Source organism: Protopterus annectens, chromosome 1.part1 (genome assembly GCF_019279795.1).
Source record: "Protopterus annectens isolate FY-2018-M chromosome 1.part1, PAN1.0, whole genome shotgun sequence".
NCBI classification, from domain to species: Eukaryota; Metazoa; Chordata; order Ceratodontiformes; family Protopteridae; genus Protopterus; species Protopterus annectens.
In genome coordinates this window covers 1,795,360,686-1,795,376,315 of record NC_056726.1, presented here as the reverse complement: position 1 = coordinate 1,795,376,315, position 15,630 = coordinate 1,795,360,686, and the positions used below count along the sequence as shown (strand labels likewise).

Here is a 15,630-nt window from a genome sequence, read left to right as displayed (position 1 = left end):
CAAACAACTGAAACTGGACTTGCGTAAGAGATGTGAAATTAAACACATCGGATCTGTAACATAATCAGCCTAAATCATACTCTTTCAATTGCAGATAATAATGTATTGCCTGTAGACTTTAAAACTTAAGATGTACTCTCTGTAGCACCCCCAGGAACTGCTTTCGATAACGTATTATTGAGCAGTATTACAGCTTCCTATGCATATCTTTTTTCAAGTTTTGCCTATTATTGATCCATGAACACAATGTAAATTGTTCTTGTTTATTGTAATATTTTTTCATTTCTGTAGAATGTACATTGTGTATTTTTAGTTTTATAGTACTTATCTTGCCACTTCAAGGTATACTGTTTATTGTTAGCTTTACAGTAACTAGGTTGAGACTAAAAGAGGCCCCCATGGTTCACTTCACTTACTGAAGTAAAAATAAAATGCTCATCTAGGGCTCCAACACCACCAAACCCATGGTGAGTATAGAGAAATAGTTTTTAGTTTATCTGTTGTCACCACACCTAGAAATTATTCTCATGAATGGCACCCACCATCCACCTGTTTAAACAAAAGGCAGTTTTAGATGATGGTGAAACCTTTTACCTAGGAAACAGAAAAATACCCTCTGGTTTCAGTTATGGTTGACAATCTACACAAATGTTCATAAATACCCAGATGTTCTTGGTTAGAAAATGACATAAGACCTGCTGGATAGATAGGTATGTATCCCAGAGTCCCAGAGACAACCCCGTCTATAGAACAGGCTCCCCATCCATAAGAAGCAGAGTTCCTCCCTAAACCAATTCAAGTGTAACTTGGACAATTGGATGGGAAACCAGAAATTCATCCCTGGTTTGGCACCTATGTCTCTAATACAAACAGGTGACCTGTAAATGGTTCATCTCCTAGGCCCTTGCTTAAACTTATCAAGGGTACCAGAACTTGTCAGAGATTTGGGATGCATGGCTAGGCTTCAAAAGGTCCTTGTGGTTGTTAGCCTAGTAAACACCTATGAACCTATGAACCTATGACATTTAACATTTCTGACTTGATAAACTAAGGTCTGATTGCTTATGAATGCTTTACAGTGAAAAATTACAAATTTCAAATTTCCTGTGTGACTCCCTCTGGCTCATGTTGCAGGCAGGTATCACAGGGCTGTGTGTGTATGTGCTTGTTTATAGGGGCATGAATGTGCCTGCAAGGATGTGTATGTGTGTGTCTGTGTGTATGTGAATGATTGCCCTGCAAGAGGTAGGTATGGTAAAATGACTCTGTGTGTGTGTGTGTGTGTGTGTGTGTGTGTGTGTGTGTGTGTGTGTGTGTGTGTGTGTGTGTGTGTGTGTGTGTGTTTGTGTGTGTGTGTGTGTGTGTACGCGTGTGTGTGAGTATTGGAGTGTGTGTGGGTGTATAATTAAATGTTTCTGTGAGTGCAGCAAGGGTGCAGGGGCTTGTTTGTGGCTGCTTAGATATGTGTGTGTGTGTGTGTGTGTGTGTGTGTGTGTGTGTGTGTGTGTGTGTGTGTGTGTGTGTGTGTGTGTGTGTGTGTGTATGTGTATGTGTGTGTGTGTGTATGTTGGGAGATGCTTGTGCTAAACCTATGCATGGACTGGTAAGGAGAACATTAGCTCAGCCAGGTTTGGCAGCACAATATTTTATTCAGATATATAATGAGGTGTTTCTTTGTGAAGTTTCGCCTTGTCTCTAAATAACAGATTCTTACAGTCATGCTAACTAACTAACACACGTTAGTCAATTAGCCCAGGCGTTCAGAATGTTTCTGAATCATGCCCCAGGTTCCAAAATGTCCACAAAATCAGTTTAGTTCAGCTACCCTGCAAGGCTGAATCTCAAATAGGTTTCTCAGTTGCTAATACAGCAGCACCAGTTTTAGGGTTGAAGGGTTGGTATGATGGTTAAGGTGTTTACCTCACCAGTCACAAGATTTTATTTAACATTTGTTGACCGGGAATGTCCGACTAGGTTCCACAGAGCCTGTTTTCAGTGGAGGCCCAGGGACAAATGCTCCAGATGCATGTCTTTGGAATGTGGGAGGAAACCGGAGTACCCGGAGGAAACCCATGCAAACACAGGGAGAACATGCAAACTCCACACAGAAGGCACCCCAGCCGAGAATCGAACCGGAGAACCTCTTGCTGTGAGGCGACAACGTTAACCGCTGCACCACTGTGCCGCCCATATTCAGGGTTTGATTCTCAAATTTGAAAGGGAAATTGGCTAGGCTTAAAATGGTACACAAGGGCAGCTAGTCTAGTAATCACCTATTAGCTATTGTTGCTGTTTTGTCTGAAGTGTGTTTTCCTTTTTAAAGTTACTACATCATTTCACTATATATGGACTTAAACATTCATGTCACAACAATAAACTACTTTAACATTATTTAACTAACACTGAGGTGAATGATTTCAGAAATTAAGTTAAGGAGGGTATGGGGACAAAGCCACCTCCATGAGAGAAGTCCCTTCGCTCATGTTATATGTGTTAGTTACTAAGCCTGCCTTGGGTAGTGTGTATTCACTGTGCTAGCTTTTATGCAGCATTGTTTGGGATTTTTGACAGTGAAATGTAGTAGTAGTCATAAGTTATAAAGTAGGGTATCATATAATACAACAAAGCATCATACAGAACAGCATATTAATGTCTACTTAATACATACAGTTGAAATGCACATGTAAACCAAGGGGAGCCTGGTACAAAAATTTCATTTATACTTTTAGAAATCATTAAGCAGAGGTGTTGTGAAATACTACCAATAGAAATTTTTTTTATACCACTGTGACGTGTCAGCATGACATTCCCTCTAGTATATTGATTCATTCTCAAGGATGTCTTACAGACAAAAAGTAAAATAATGTTATTCTCAGTTCTGTGGTATGACTAACTAGTCTACCAATTTGTTGTTTAAAAATCCATAGAACATAAAAAATATTCAAAAAGAATCCAGGCAGCATTTTAATATTCTGCAAAAAAATTACTGCTTCTTTTTTTAATTCTGAAAAGACCTGAACTCTGTATATCCACTAAGCAAGGGGAGTTTTCTGTGCTAAGTAAACCCTACGGCTAATAACACAAGAGGATTTTGTTGATGTTTTCAAGCCCAGGACACTTCCAAAGTGTTCCTTGTTTCCTGAAACATAAGTGATCTCTGCTTCAAGCTGGGATAATGCTTATTTTGTGGCCATGAAAGTCTCTTTATAAGGAGATGTAGCCAGGAAGCCTGTCCTCTAAAGTTATTAAACACAAAAAAGACGCCACCTCCCAATCCAGTGTAGACTAGACTCTAGTTGCAAGTCCTGCGAGTTGTTTAAGTAGTAAATCCAAGTAACGTAGTAACGTAGTGAAAAATAACGCTTTTATTTGTACAAGAAAAAAGAGCGTTCAGCTTCTTCAGAGTAAAACCACTGTTTAAAAAGACCGCCAATTAAATGCATAAAAGGTGCATGACGTGGTGGAATGAAATAAATGCATTTAAAGAGCCACTGTACCAAACCACGCACAATGCACACACAAACTACTAACATTGTAAAATTTATATTAAAATCATTTAAACATGCCTTCTATTAAAGAATATTTGCGTGAAAAACTACTCTTAATAAAAAATATGTCACTATATTACATAGAAAATACAATGTAAGCTAGTCTTCATGATACCTACAAAACCTTCATTGTAAAACAGGCAATTGTCTGTTATAAAAATCTTTAGCTAACAAATCAAAAAATTTTTCAAACCTAGATGCCAATTAACATATCCTGACACATATAGTTCTTCACAGAAACAATTTAAATAAATAATATATAATTACATATATTGTTAATAGTTATTCCATAAAAAAATCATAAACATATATTATTGTTTATACTTTTATGTTTAAATAATCATATGTGAAAAATTGAACTAAGATAAGCAAAAACTAAAATTAATACTTATTAAATATTAAAATAATGGACCCTACTTCTGTTTATGTCTCAAATAGTTCCTCATTTTTAGAATACATGAAATGTTACAGCTCATTTAATCCTGGAAAACAGAAGGAATTCAAGTGGAGCTGCCATTCCAACTCACGGACCTCTAGCAGGATGTTAGTAGGTCCTCCCCTCAAAGTTTGTGGTACCGAGTCAATAGCTATAAAACTAAAACTATGTCCCTCATGTTTTTCACAATGTTTTGCCAGGGCATTTTCGCATTTTCTCGTTCTTATTGCGTACAAATGCTCATATACCCTGTCGCGTAACCTACGATCAGTTTTTCCTACGTAGTATGCTTCACAGCAATTGCATAACGCCAGGTAAACTATAGACCTAGAAATGCAGTTAAGTTTACAATTAATGTAATGCCTATTACCACCTATTTGAAAAGTACTACAGTTTTTAACGTATTGACAATATTTACAGAGACCACACTGCTTACATCCTTTAAATTTAGTGTTGTTATTAGACCTGTTGTTACTTTCAAGGATAGATTTCAAATTACTCTCTCTTTTATATACAAAATTAGGTCTATCACCTAATTTTTCAGATAGTTCTTCATTATTGAGAATGAAATGCCATTTTTTTAATAAAATCGATTGGATTTCCAAAGAACTACTACTGAATGTGGAAATAAAGCTAATTTTGAAAGGGGTGGCTCTCTTAAAATCATTGCTGTTGTTAATATTCTCTGATGTAGTGACCACCTCTCCTAATTCGATAGAAGTTAAAGTAACATCAGCTTCTATAATTCTCTTTTTAAGAAGAGGGACATACAAACCATTCAGTCGTTTGTTGTCAACTTCACTCAGGAGTTCAGAAAACAGATCTAATGGATAGTCCCTACTTAAAAACATACTTTCAAGTTTGTTACATTCTTTATAAAAAGCTGTGTCCCTGTTACACATCCTGGCAGCTCTTATAAGTTGTCCTTTAATAATAGCTTTTTTCTGCCTAAAAGGGTGTGAACTTTTAAAATGTAGAAGGGAATTACAGTATGTTGGTTTCCTATATATTGTCGAGATGTATTCAAGATTAGTAACATCCTTAGAAAGTTTTACATCTAAGTAGTCTATTTCAGTATTAGAAAAAGTAGATGTAAATTTTAGAAAAGGGGTGGTGTTGTTACAATAATCTACTAGTGCTATAGCTTCAGCTGCATCCCCGACAAAATAAAAACATCATCCAGGTACCTAGTATATAACTTGATTTTCTCCATTATGATGTTCTCAAATAAATATGTCTTTTCCCAGTATGCCATAAACAAGTTGGCAACCGTTGCCCCACACGGTGACCCCATTGCTACACCCTGTGTTTGTAAGTATACTTTCTCATTAAACATGAAATAGTTAGATGTCAAAATGATGTCCAACAGTTCAGAGACTATATCCATCTCATTTTTTGAAGCCCCTAGTTCTCCAAGCATGAGAGTAACCCATTCCAATGCTTCAAGGTGTGGTATGGATGTATAGAGGTCGACTACGTCAACAGTGAGGAAATTATAAGAGTTGTCAAAGTCTATATTATTCATATTGCTGAGGAAAGACCATGAATCCTTACATATGTGAGGAATTAATTTCAAATATTTAGCCGAGATTGTTTCAACTAACTGAGCACAAGGATAAGTGATAGATAAACGGCCATCAATTATTGCACGTAATGGGGGATTATATAAATCTTTGTGGATTTTCGGAATACCGAAAATCACAGGGTTCTTAGGCATATTGATATCAATATAATTAAATGTGTCTAAGTCGATTTTACCCCCGATGAACATGTCTCTAAAGTAGCTTCTGATCCTTGTTTTTGAAATATTCAATTCGTTAATCGATGATGGAGAATAAGCTGGACCAGACAGTATACATTCCGTCTTTTCTATGTAGGAGTGGTTATCAAAAATAACCAAACCTCCTCCCTTGTCTGGCTTAATAACTCTAGTTGCAGAAGCACAAAGTTGTTTGAGACATTCCATTTGTTCGAATGAGGTGTTATATTCTACACTCTTTTTTGATGACCTGTTTTCTTGGCATAGGCTCCTAATATCAACCTCACATGTTTTCTCAAAAGTTGCTAGTACAGTATGTAAAGGGGGATTAAACGTACTAGCTAGTTTTAATTTACAATCATACATAATATCAGTATTATGAAAGAAAATATGCAGGTTGAGTTTCCTCACAAAACATTTTAGATCTATAATAGTTTTGGGAATGTTACATTTCCTTGTAGGAACAAAGGTGTTCCCATAAGCTAGCAATTCAATTAGACAAGGGTCCAATTCCACACTTGAAAAATTATAAATTTTAAAATCTCCTTTTCTATTAGTCAAAATTCTTAGGCTGTTGTTACAAGTCCCTTCTGTTGTTACAACTTCCGAGTCAGGTAATACTGTCATGGGTTCTGAAGTTACAGTATGACTATTAGAGTTACAAGTTATTGAAGATATTAGTTTCTGATTTTGTTCCATTTCTTCTGCTGGAACTTGGAATTCCGTGGCCCTAAAAAACGGCCATTGTTAGAGTTATTATTGTAATAGTACTGTCTATTATTCGTATACTGAGGGGGGCCCATTTTTATTGATGTTATCCTGTATTCTATTACTCCGTCTCAGGTTTGGTCCTTCTGTATCGTCAAGTTCATGGTCGGGGTTATCCCCACTCAAAGGGGGATCCTGGTCCAGTCTCCCATTCATTGAGACTTTGGTAGTGTTATTAATTGGGCCATTTAATTTTATATAGGCTGCATTATTAGAATATGCTGCTCTATCCCTCAATAGTTTTTTTATTTTTAGTAGCTTTAGATTTTTCAATAAATAGTTCAATGCTCGTAAAAATACGAGCATAGTCAAACCTGTAACGTTCAAAATCCAAATCTTTTCTTAATGCTGTGTCCAAGCTAGACACTTCCTTAGTCAGTTTCTCAATCTGAATGTTGTAATGCTTGATCAAAACGTCAAGGAGCTGTAAACCTTGGGCGTCAAATAATAATGTCAGTTCCTTGTTAAAATCAAGGTCGAAAAATAATCCAGTAGGGCAGAAAGAAGATCTCAACCCCTTAGGTATCAGTTTTTCTGATTGACATTGTCTAAAGTATTTAACTTCAAGTTGTAATCTTTTTAGATTTAAAAGGTGAGAATCAAAGTTTTTTAAGTTGTCAACAATCGTAATATTACTTACTGTAGAGTTGGCAGAGTCCTTGGCCGGTTGTTCCTGTCCTGGGACAAAATTCATGTTATCCACATTATTAATCCAGTCGTCCACTTTAGGAACTCCTGCTAAATCATGGTGTTGTTGGTTGTTACCCAAAGGTGGAAAATGATGGTCGTACATTTCTCCAGTCAGTGGAATAAGATCGTGCTGTAAAGTGGGTACTCGTACCATGTTAGATCTTTGTCCTAGTGGTAGCGACCCTGTTAACGTATTGCTCAAAGGTATAACTTCGACAGAATCTCTTAACGTTGTTTGGGCGGTCCCTGTTCTCGCTGAAACTGCTGTTGGTATAGATCCATTTGGAACATAGTCGCGTTTTTCCAACACATCAAGTTTTAAAGAAATAACATCCATCCGTTGAGAAAGATCCCTTAAAAGTGCAGACAAGCTGTAGTTGTCACTCTCAGCTACCGGGTTAGCAAGCCTAGGGCTAACAGGACTGGAAGGTTGGTCAGACGGCATACTGACAACTCAACTCCACAAAAAGACAAACTTATTAAACACAAAAAAGACGCCACCTCCCAATCCAGTGTAGACTAGACTCTAGTTGCAAGTCCTGCGAGTTGTTTAAGTAGTAAATCTAAGTAACATAGTAACGTAGTGAAAAATAACGCTTTTATTTGTACAAGAAAAAAGAGCGTTTTCGCCGTAGTATTACCACAGCTTCTTCAGAGTAAAACCACTGTTTAAAAAGACCGCCAATTAAATACATAAAAGGTGCATGACGTGGTGGAATGAAATAAATGCATTTAAAGAGCCACTGTACCAAACCACGCACAATGCACACACAAACTACTAACATTGTAAAATTTATATTAAAATCATTTAAACATGCCTTCTATTAAAGAATAAATTAAAGAATGACTCGGTACCACAAACTTTGAGGGGAGGACCTACTAACATCCTGCTAGAGGTCTGTGAGTTGGAATGGCAGCTCCGCTTGAATTCCTTCTGTTTTCCAGGATTAAATGAGAGCTGTAACATTTCATGTATTCTAAAAATGAGGAACTATTTGAGACATAAACAGAAGTAGGGTCCATTATTTTAATATTTAATAAGTATTAATTTTAGTTTTTGCTTATCTTAGTTCAATTTTTCACATATAATTATTTAAACATAAAAGTATAAACAATAATATATGTTTATGAATTTTTTATGGAATAACTATTAACAATATATGTAATTATATATTATTTATTTAAATTGTTTCTGTGAAGAACTATATGTGTCAGGATATGTTAATTGGCATCTAGGTTTGACAAATTTTTTGATTTGTTAGCTAAAGATTTTTATAACAGACAATTGCCTGTTTTACAATGAAGGTTTTGTAGGTATCATGAAGACTAGCTTACATTGTATTTTCTATGTAATATAGTGACATATTTTTTATTAAGAGTAGTTTTTCACACAAATATTCTTTAATAGAAGGCATGTTTAAATGATTTTAATATAAATTTTACAATGTTAGTAGTTTGTGTGTGCATTGTGCGTGGTTTGGTACAGTGGCTCTTTAAATGCATTTATTTCATTCCACCACGTCATGCACCTTTTATGTATTTAATTGGCGGTCTTTTTAAACAGTGGTTTTACTCTGAAGAAGCTGTGGTAATACTACGGCGAAAACGATCTTTTTTCTTGTACAAATAAAAGCGTTATTTTTCACTACGTTACTACGTTACTTGGATTTACTACTTAAACAACTCGCAGGACTTGCAACTAGAGTCTAGTCTACACTGGATTGGGAGGTGGCGTCTTTTTTGTGTTTAATAAGTCTGTCCTCTAAAGTGCTTAACGAAGCACACATCTCACTTAAAACAAAATTGTATGAGGTTAGAAACTCAAATAAATTATTTACTATTTACATATGTGGCCGGAGACCAGCTATTCATTTTTTCTCTCAAAATTCCATTGCAGTGGTGTAATTAGTAACTACAAAAGAAACTCTTTTCATAAGAAATCTTTAAACTGCAGGTTAGTTATTTAGTTATTACATTTTACTGACTGGTAGGTCTAACTGTGCAAAGCCCTTTTTTCAGGGAAGACCCAAGGAGAAAATTTCCACCTAAACAATATAACCCATAATGCAGTAAAATATAGTGGTACCCAGTTCACTTACTACAGGTGTTACAGATTCAGAAAAAATATACTCTGAGAGCAAACTGCACTATTAGTCAAAATGAGAACTGATATCCCGTAAGAGAGGTCTTGTGAGATGTGGCTATCCACAGTTGCTAACAATATACACAAATATTTAACATACAACACAGAACAAACGCAAACAAAAACTGAAAAGTAATGATAATATAAAAAATTTTGATGCCACTGTTGCTCGTACATATCAGTACTAACAATGAAGATTATGCAGATACTTTGTTAAAATTATTATGCATAACAACAACACTTACTTTAAGTGCTGGTGCACAGATTTTAGCATTATGCAAAAAAAAAAAGCCCCCACTAACAGGATACTGACAGACTTGCCATACATGGTAAAGCTAGCAAAAGAAACACAAGCACAAAAGTAAATTGGATAACATGAGTAAGTTGACTCCACTGTTACTTGCAAAAACATGTGGACAAGTACATTCAGAATCCTCCATTTTTCAAGGCATCATGAGAGATATAACAATTTTTCCCCCAAAAGAACAAAATGTTTCAACATAAAGACCTCAAAACATACAGCTACACACAGATCTTTACAATGTTACACAATTAAGTCAAACATACAAATTCAAGAAAAATGAGTACAGACAAGTGCAGTATCTAATTTCAAATGTGAAAATGTAACATGCAGCATGAACTTTGTACAGATATGCAAAAAATAATGACATACAAGCAGAAAGTAGAATTGTGTTAAGAAGTTACCATAATTACAGATGTTTTAATACCTTCTCTTGCAGTAGTGATAACTTTTTGGTGCTGCAGAAGGACTTGACATCTGGCCTGATCTCCAGAGCTTTGCATTGTTCCCCTTCCTGGTCAGGTAGACACCCTCCCACCTGGACATCAACACATCACATTAGTGGTATAAGGCAGATGGTAGTCTACACCATCTTTGCTTTTTTTTTTTTTTTTGCCCTGGTTCTCCCTTGTTCCAAGAACTGAGACCAGCACACAAGCAAGTACCTCTATACAGATGATCACTCATCCTGATGCTCAACCAGAAGTGACCTAATAAGCTACCTCTTCAAACACTAGGTCAGCCTTGGGAGGAAGGGTAGGTAGGGTGATGGAGAGGGGGAAGGTAAGGACAACAGATGACAGGGAAGGGTACCCAATCAATTGCTACAGACATTCCAGAAAAAAATATTACCACAACAGTGGACATATTTGGCTATCTACAACTATGGTAAGTTCCTAACACAGATGTACTGCATTAATCATATTTTCTACTAATAACTTCTTGGGAAGATTCCCAAGACTTGAGAACCTTGGAGAAGTCAGACTTGAGATAACTAAAGCAACCTTCACCCTTGCCCTGGAGTTAATATCCAATTCATAATGTTTTGAAAAAGTATGACCTAATAGCCAGGTAGATGCTTCCAAGGTGGACTGAGTACTGACCCCACACAGAAAGGCAGTGGTGGCTGCATTGGCTCTAGCAGCATGTGATTTCACTTGCCCTTGGATAGTCCTGGCATGAAATGGTTAGCAGACTGAGATGTAATGATCTATCCATTTAGAAAGTGCTTGCTTTGAAAAGTCTGCCTTGTGCAAAGAACACAAATAACTGTTCTATTTTCCTTGTTTCTTTAGTTTTGTTCCAATAATATCTCAGCTGCTTACACACACCTAGGGAATGCAAGATGCACTGTCCTTTGTTTTGTGAGCTAGAGAAGAGCTCAAGGGAAATGAACAGCCCGATTCAAGGACACCTCAGTTCCTACTTTAGTCATGAAAAAAGGATTAGTGTGAAGTATGATTCTGTCCTTGTACAAAGTAAGAAAAATCACTTTGCAAATGAGGGCTCCTAGTTCTGAAATTCTTCTGGGAAAGGTGATGACCACTAAAAGCAGTTCTCTGGAAATGGTACTTAAACAATGCAGCAGCAGCTATCTCATATGAATGCAAGGTTAACTTTTGTACAACATAATTGACATCCTGTAGTGGAAAGGTCTCTTTCTTAGTTCTCAGATGCAGGATCCCCCTGAAGAAATTGCTTCACAGTTAGTCTAAAAACCAGTGTGAGTTCTAATGCAGGCATGCTAAAATGGCAGGTACATACACCTTTAATAAAGAGTAAGGTAATCCTAATTTGAAAACATCCAATAGATAGCTGAGTACCATGGACATCAAGGACTGTGTGCGGTCCAGGTCTGTATTTTTAAACTAAATATGTATGTTATTCCTCCTGAAGGGAGAGTTGCTGCAAAACTCACCATGGCAATTATTATCTGTACTCTCCACTTTTAGGAATTCTGGTGGGGAAGTTGAGGACAAAGTGTCAGCAGAATTTGACTAACAACTGTGAGGAGAAGAGCTCTGGACTTCATGGGCCAACTTCTTTACATCTGAGTCATAGGAATCTGATTGAGGGGATCCTTTTATCCTTTTAAGACTAGGGGCCCTAACAGTGCCTACTATTCTGAAGATGGCAGGTTCTTATGAAAATGCCCAGAATCCTGAGCCAAATTAATAAAGTTTTTAGAAGGAGATTGGGAAGCAGAAAGAGATGAAGGCCAATCCAGCTCAGACTGACACAAGATGGCAGACATCTGCTGTCTGTATGCCTTGGGCCTGGATCTGAGAGTGCACACCTTCAAGCATCAACACTGACCAGATAATACACTCACCTTTGTTAATCAAAATATGTCATCAGAAGTCAATATCTGTGGGGAGGCATCCAGACTAACCAACAACTACAGGATTTTGTTGTCATCTAAGTCAGTGGCAGCCTCCTGAGGGGCAATGTCGAAGTTAATGGCCAATCTGTAGGTGTCATGGTTGGGGGTCTGTGAGAGACTTACCAGACCTGATCCCTTAAGACCAGGAAAGTCTTCAAATTCTGATGGAATATCATCCTCCCTTTTACTTAAGCTTCATGTGGGTGTTTCTCCTTCTGCTTTTTTGTAAAGCATTCACGGCAGACTTGGTCAACACCATAGTGTGGTCCTGGTTAAGGTGTAGAGCCTTCTTTGGTTCAGATAGTGTTGGACAGCCTTTGCTTTCTGCTTAGTGTTCTTCTGGTTGAAGCACACAGTGCAAGGGTAATTAGGGAAGTTGTTCTTCGGCTTCAAACAGAGCAAACTCTAGGTGAGGAACTTTTTATATGCCATCTGATTTTTACATGAAATTCATCTAGGAACTTTAACTTCTGACAACTATACATGAAAGCAAAACAATTATAAAAGCTGTAAACAAGTACAGTATAATCAAAGAGGTAAGTATGGTTTCTGACCAGGGTACTTATTTCAAAATTCTGAAAGCTACCCTGAAATGAAGAATGCTCACATAATATACACTGACATGCACTTATTCAGTGGCAAGAAAGAATGAATGAAAAATGGCTGACGTGCTGAGATCCAGGTGGAAGGGTGCATGCCCATCCAGGACAATGAATAATGCAAAGCTCTCAAAGTCATCCCAGATGTTCGTTTATCATTACTGCAACAATGGGCAAAACAATGATTATCAGTATCTATGATAGCAAGTTCAGAATAAAACGTGCATGAAGATCAGCCCCATTTCAGACCAGTACAAAGAGAAACCTAGGATACACGTCAGAAAGATGTCACATTGGATGGATTTACTCTACTTTTACAGTTTGCTTAGTTAAAAAAAGCATAGATCGATTCACTGGCTGAACAGCTAGATATGGTTTGAAAGAGGAAAGTGCTTCTCAGAAGTTCTAAAGATGAAAGCCACAGCAGTCTCTTGTAGAATAAATGCCACCTATACTTAGGCTGCTTTACCATTTAAATGGAGGTGACAATCTCTGCTGCCCACTCTGCCCTGATTTTTGATAAAAAAAAAAATGCATAGGTTGTTAGTAGGCTAATGAGCACTACAGCACTTACAAGCCTAGCAGCGCACCTTTTGGGTCCCAAGTATCATAGGCATCTATATGGAGGGCATATTAGTATGGAGATAAGTAAGAATTTGTAAAGGGGGTTGATAGTTAGGATAACACTTTCTTATTGACAGTCTCTGTCCATCAGGGATATGTTTGAATCTATTAATATAATCAAATGTGCCTGTCATATGCTGTTTTATATCGCCCAGTAACTAAAGCTTCATATTCTGAAATGTTTTACATAATGTGAGCTGGACATACTGCTGACCATCTTGATAAAAAAAAATCTTGACAGAGGTCTTACCACCTAATTGAATACCTGTCATGAAAAGAGTGCTCTGCAACTGTATTCACTACTCCAAGAAGGTCAGTAATGTGCTAAGAGGAAACACTTAGTGATGTCACCTAAAACCCTTCCAGCTGCAACTGTGGCACTTAAGAATTGCACCATGTGCATCAGCTTGTTCAATACATATAGCTTCAGGTCTATGTTTTCTCTGGTATATACAGTAGGGCTACCCCAGTTATCAAAAAATATATAAACTTGAATTTAATAGAAAGAATCGATGATAAATCATAGTTTGTGGGGCTGTTTTGGCTAACATGTGCTGCCCAGCATTTTCTAATGCCGAAAGGTTACATTCCAGTTAAAAACACTCTCATGACCTGTATTTGTGTCGTCCTGAAAAGCACAGCTTGATCATACTCTACAAAGTATCTTGAAGCATGTGAAGAGACTAACACAGATCTCAAGACCTAATGATAAACCAAAGACAATTACATATGGAAGAGCAGTATGGATGCAAAACTCTCAAGGACCTCATCCTACAGTGAATCTGGTACCAGAACTGTTCATTGTTACAATGTTTCTGACCTAACTCATCGACCAGCTGTCACACACTGCTCATACACCCAATACAGTTTAATCTTTGAAGCATACCTTGGTACGGTAAGGTGCTAAGCATAGTTTATAGGTTCAGGTAGATGACAGTGATGTGGAAAACTGCTCCTAGAATTTTTTAAAATTTCACAAGACTGAAAAAAATCTCCTTTTAATGAGGCTGTGAATCTTGACCATCATGAGAAGTACAGTACTTCATACTCCCTTCTTTCAAGTGACTTGACTTTTACCACGTTCAAGTGCAAACCACCTACCCTGTTGTGCTCATGTATGACATGTGGATCTCAATATCAAGCAAGGCAACATGTACCCTTTTAAAATTTAAGGGCTTAACCAAGGCATCGGCTAATTCCTCCAAGAACTCTGTCTGGTTACCTCCTGGATATCACACTTTGCTGAATTCTAAGGAATTTTGCACATAACAAAACTTCCAGTGGAAGAGGGGTGTCCCATGGGTAGTGATGAAGATTAGGAAGCCTGCACATTAGAAACAGCACTGAGCAAAGCCAAATTAATTAGCAATATTGTTTTATGAACTTAAATGATCTTATCTCATTTTCAAGCAAAACTCATCACTTTTGCCATTTTAATATAGTGGCAGAAACGCTTTACTGAACAGGAAGTCAAACAGATTAAGAAATCAACACTTGTGTCATGTCATGTGTAGCTGATGCAAACGCTAGTAACAATGTTCTCCAATTCAGCAAAGGGACATTTTAATGCACTTCACTGCCTGGACCAGTAATCAGATCCACAAGATGATACAACTTAATCTAATTAAGTATCTTAGTCAAATTCATATGTGGTGTAGTACGAGGGCTTTGCTCATAAACTTTAAAAAAACAAAATGATTTGCGCTACATCTAAAAAAGGAGACACTGTTCTAAACACATTGCTTATGTCATGTGACAGCATTACTGCAGACTCAGAGAGGAATCCTTTAGACATCTATCTGCATGCACTGTCCTATATAACCACACTGGACTGACATTAAGGAAGATGCAAACATTTTTTTTCCTTCTCTGTATACCTCAGTAATATGTGAAAAAAAGCCAGGTTAACACATGATAATAGGTTGATATTTTTTTTGACTGAGTATGTTTGTCTGCCATTCAACAAAATATGAAAACTTTACAAAGTTGCTCAAATAAAATGTCAGTTTATACTCAGTTCACCCAGACATGAGTACCACTACTTCTGGAGCATACAGGGCAGTTAGCTACTGACTATTAGGTCCATCTAGCTTCTGGGCCTGCTTATACTACAACAACTGTGTTCATCATTAGGAGGACCCATGGCCACCAAGTTTTTTTTTTTTACCATTCAATGGCTGGCAGTTAGTGAAGAGGATTAATGCCCTTAGCTGTTAAATAGCTGCTTCCTTTAGGTTGGAGTAATGGTTTGATTCCTTCCACCTCCACTTGTCTAATGTGTGACTCCTGAGGAAATGACTTAACCAGACAGTATTGCCAAGCTTAGACCTGCAAAGGGATACCTGTGTCTAGTGAGCTTAAATAGTTAACAAACTAATG

At 37.2% G+C, this 15,630-nt stretch overlaps 1 protein-coding gene across 1 annotated transcript in view; it reads right to left on the bottom strand.

The window, feature by feature from the left end:
- The window catches only part of SDC3 (syndecan 3), a 1,714,638-nt gene that overhangs the window by 529,164 nt on the left and 1,169,844 nt on the right, over positions 1–15,630 (bottom strand). The gene's annotated exons all lie outside the window — the stretch shown is intronic.